At 49.6% G+C, this 4,753-nt stretch overlaps 1 pseudogene; it reads right to left on the bottom strand.

Annotated features, from left to right (window-relative positions):
• Positions 1–3,168: 3,168 nt before the first annotated feature.
• Positions 3,169–4,753, bottom strand: part of LOC111962975 (60 kDa lysophospholipase-like) — a 29,385-nt pseudogene continuing 27,800 nt past the window's right edge.

Below are 4,753 nucleotides of genomic sequence, written 5' to 3'. Positions count from 1 at the left end.
AAAATAAAGTTGTACCTCTACACTAAAGAAGGCTGTAAAGCGAAACATCTGTGAACGTTATCCCTGATGAAAATAATAAAAAAGAATGAATAATGAAGTAAGCTTTATGCAACATCTTTTTGAGTGCATATGTGGCTTGTTTTTAGATTAGCCTTGTTAAAATCCCCAGCTACGATGAATGCAGCCTCAGGGTGTGTGGTTTCCAGTTTACAAAGAGTCAGATAAAGTTCGTTCAGGGCCATCGATGTGTCTGCTTGGGGGGGAATATATACGGCTGTGATTATGATTGAAGAGAATTCTCTTGGTAGATAATGCGGTCGACATTTTATTGTGAGGAGTTCTAGATCAGGTGAACAGAATATCCCTCTAGTGGTGTGGGGGCTGTGCTTTGGCAAAGTGGGTGGGGTTATACACTGCCTGGTTGGCCCTGTCTGGGGGCATCGTCGGACGGGGCCACAGTGTCTCCTGACCTCTCCTGTCTCAGCCTCCAGTATCTATGCTGCAATAGTTTGTGTCAGGGGGCTAGTGTCAGTCTTTTATCTGGTGTAATTCTCCTGTCTTAGCCGGTGTCCTGTGTGAATTTAAGTATGCTCCCTCTAATTCTCTCTCTCTCCCTCTCCCTCCCCTTCCGGAGGACCTGAGCCCTGGAACATTGCATCAGGACTACCTGGCCTGATGACACCTTGCTGTCCCCAGTCCACCTGGTCGTACTGCTGTTCCAGTTTCAACTGTTTTGCCTGCGGCTATGGAACCCTGACCTGTTCACCGGACGTGCTACCTGTCCCAGACCTGCTGTTTTCGACTCTCTCACTCTACCGTACCTGCGTCTCGAACCCTAAATGCTCGGTCATGAAAGCCAACTGAAATTTACTCCTGAGGTGCTGACCTGTTGCACCCTCTACAACCACTGTGATTATTATTATTTGACCCTGCTGGTCATCTATGAATGTTTGAACATCTTGGCCATGTACTGTTATAATCTCCACCCGGCACAGCCAGAAGAGGACATTGCTTGCTGTTTGGGGTTTTAGGCTGGGTTTCTGTACAGCACTTTGTGACATCTGCTGATGTAAAAAGGGCTTTATAAATACATTTGATTGATTTGATTGACTGAACCCCTCCCTCTGTAACTGGATCCTGGACTTCCTGACTGGCCTGCCCCAGGTGGTGAGGGTAGGCAAATACACCGCCGCCATGCTGACCCTCAACACGGTGGCCCCTCAGGGGTGTATGATTAGTGCGTGGCTACGCATGACTCCAACACCATCATCAAGTTTGCTGACAACATGACGGTGGTAGGCCTGATCACCGACGGCGATGAGACAGCCAACAGGCAGGAGGTCAGAGACTTGGTTGTGTGGTGCCAGGACAACAACCTCTCCTTCAACGTCAGTAAGACCAATCGTGGACTATAAGAGAAAGAGGGGAGAGCACGTCACCATCCACATCGACAGGGCTGTTGTGGAGAGGGTTGAGAGCTTCAAGTTCCTTGGCTTCCACATCACTAAGGACTTAACATGGTCCACACACACCCGCATAGTCGTGAAGAGGGCACGGCAGCGCCTTTTCTCACTCAGGAGGCTGAAAAGATTTGGCATGGGTCCTCGGATCCTCAAAAAGTCATACAGCTGCACCATCGAGAGCATCTTGACTGGCTGCATGTAAACGCTCGTCGTTAGGTGGAAGAGAGGAGGACCAAAGCGCAGCGTGGTATGTTTCCATATTTATTGGAAACACTTAACATGAACAAAAACAATAAACAGAAAATGAAACTAACGACGCTACAGACCTGAACATGTGAACATACAGACCACGAAGAACGCAATGAACAGGAACAATCAAAAAACCACACCAAACATCCCCCATGTCACACCTGACCTAACTAAAATAATAAAGAAGACAAAGATAACTAACGCCAGGGCGTGACACTTTATGAGGTAGCCTAAAAGAAGTTTAAATGAGTAAAATGTGCTTTAACAAGTCACATTAATTAGTTGCATGACTCACTCCCTGTGGCAATAATGCTGTTTAACCAGGATTTTGGAATGACTACCTCATCTCCGCACCTACAATACAGTACCATCCAAAGTTTGGGACACGCCTATCCATTCCAGGTTTTTCTTTCGTTGTATCTATTTTCTATGTTTTGTAGAATAATAGTTGGATGACATCAAAACTTAATGAAAATAACACATATGGAATCACAAGCTAGTAACGCAAAAAAGGTGTTAAAAAAATCAAAATATGTTTGTATATTTGAGATTGTTCAAAAAGGAGCCACCCTTTGGCTTGATGACAGCTTTGAACACTCTTGGCATTATCTCACCAGGCCTTCATTAGGTAGTCGCCTGGAATGCCATTTAACTTAACAGCTGTGTTGTCTTTGTTAAAAGTTAATTCTGGTGGAATGTGTCTTTCTTATTTAATGCATTTTGAGCCAATCAGTTGTGTGTTGTGCACAAGGTTGTAACGCTGTCGTTAGCGTGGAAGAGGAGGAGGACCAATTGCAGCGTGGTAGTTTCCATATTTATTGGAAACACTTAACACACAGAACAAAACAATAAACAAAAATGAAACTAAGAGCTACAGGACCTGAAACATGTGAACATACAGCAACGAAAAACGCAGCTGAACAGAAAACAACACCACACAAACCAACAGTGAGAACAGCCTACCTAATATGATTCCCAATCAAAAGAGACAACGAAACACCTGCCCCTGATTGAGAACATATCAGGCTAGGTTGAACACCCTAAACCAAACATAGAAAACAAAACATAGAATGCCCACCCAGCTCACGTCCTGACCAACTAAACAAGAATGAACAAAATAAATAAGGTCAGGAACGTTGGCAGTACCCCCCACCCCAAGGTGCGGACGTCCGGCGCAAAAACTGAACCTAATAGGGGAGGGTCTGGGTGGCATCTGTCCACCAGGTGGCGGCTGCTGGCTCTGGACGTGCGCCCCCCACCCCACCCTAGTTAATCCCACTTCCCGTTGGCTCCTCTTAATGGCGACCCTCATATTAACCCCACTGGACTACGGGGCAGCACGCAGGGACTAAGCACGGCGCGACAGACAGTAGGGCCTGGTTACGGCAGCCACAGTGCAGAACTGGGTACGTCGGTGCCGGAACTTGGTTGGTACGGGCTAAGGGACACACACACCTTATAAGGCTAGTGCGGGGGCAGCAATACAGGTGCGCACGGCGTTCTTGGAACGCACAGCGAGGCTTGGTGCCATGAATGCGGAACTGGTGTACTGGGCTGGGCGGGGAAGGTGCCGCGCCGGAGTATACGGCGATGTGCAGGCGTACTGGCTTCCGCTTGACACCGGAGCCTGCCCAACCTTACCTGGTTGAATGCTCACCCGTAGCCGAACCAGTGCGGGGGAGGTGGAATAACCACACTGGGCCTGTGTTTGGCGAACCGCGGGACACCATGCGTAAGGCGTTGCATGTATTGCCGGCCCGAGGAAACGCACTGAGACCAGACACGTTGAGACGGCTTCTCATGGCACCTGGCTCAATGGCTCAATCTAGGCCGGCCGACTTACGTGGCAGCTGGGATGTACCGCACCGGGCTAAGCAACACGTACAAGGAGACACCGGCGCTTTTACCCGCATACAGACTGTGTCTGCCGTACTCTCGCATTCCACGGTAATAGCTGCGGGAAGTTGGCGGCAGGTCTCCTACCTGACTATCGACACACTCCCTTTTAGCCCCCCCAAGCATTGTTTTGGGGCTGTCTCTCGGCTTCCTACCGCGTCGCGCGTGCTGACTCCATCTCGCGGATCCCTCCTCACACTGCTCAGAGCAATCCCAGGCGGGCTTCCGCATTTTTCCCTGGGCTCGATCGCCCCACCTGTCGATCTACCTTCCACTGGTAGTGTAGTCCAGCTCTCTCTCCATTGGTCCATTTCCTCCTTTGCGCTGCTCCTTGCTGCTTTCTGCCGCTTACACGTGCTTGCGTCCGAGTGAGGTCGGGTGATTCTGTAACGCTCGTCGTTAGGTTGGAAAGAGAAAGGACCAATTGCCAGCGGTGGGTACGTTCCCAATTACTTCATGGAACACTTTAACAACACGAACAAACCAATAAACAGAAATGTGAAACTAAACGACAGCTACCAGACCTGAAATGTAACATACAAGACAACGAAGAACGAAATGAACAAGGAACAATCACCCACAAACAAACAGTGCAGAAACAGCCTACTAAATATGGTTTCCCAATCCAGAGACAACGCTTAAAACACCTCCCCTGATTAGAAACCATAATCAGGCTATGTTGCAACCCTAAACCAAACATCAGAAACACATAACATAGAATGCCACCCAGCTCACGTCCCTGACCAACTAAACACAGAACTGAACAAATAAATAAAGCCGTCAGGAACGTGGACAGTACCCCCCCGTCCCCCCCCCCCTAAGGTGCGGACTCCGGCCGCAAAAACCTGTACGCTATAGGGGAGGGTCTGGGTGGGCAATCTGTCCATGGTGCGGCTCTGGCTCCTGGACGTAGGCCCCCACCCCACCATAGTTAATCCCACATTCCGTGGCCTCCCTTTAATGGCGACCCTCCATATTAACCCCACTGGACTAAGGGGCAGCACCGGACTAAGGGGCAGCAACCGGACGCACAGTAGGCCTGGTACGCGGCCCAGCACAGTAGGCCTGGTCACGTGGTGCCGGCAACTGTGGTACCGGCTAAGGACACGGCACCTTAAGGCTAGTGCCAGGGAGCAGCAACAGGG

This window comes from Salvelinus sp. IW2-2015, linkage group LG4q.2 (genome assembly GCF_002910315.2).
Source record: "Salvelinus sp. IW2-2015 linkage group LG4q.2, ASM291031v2, whole genome shotgun sequence".
NCBI lineage: Eukaryota > Metazoa > Chordata > Actinopteri > Salmoniformes > Salmonidae > Salvelinus > Salvelinus sp. IW2-2015.
The sequence above is the reverse complement of the archived record's forward strand: the minus strand, read 5'-3'. Positions and strand labels throughout refer to the sequence as shown.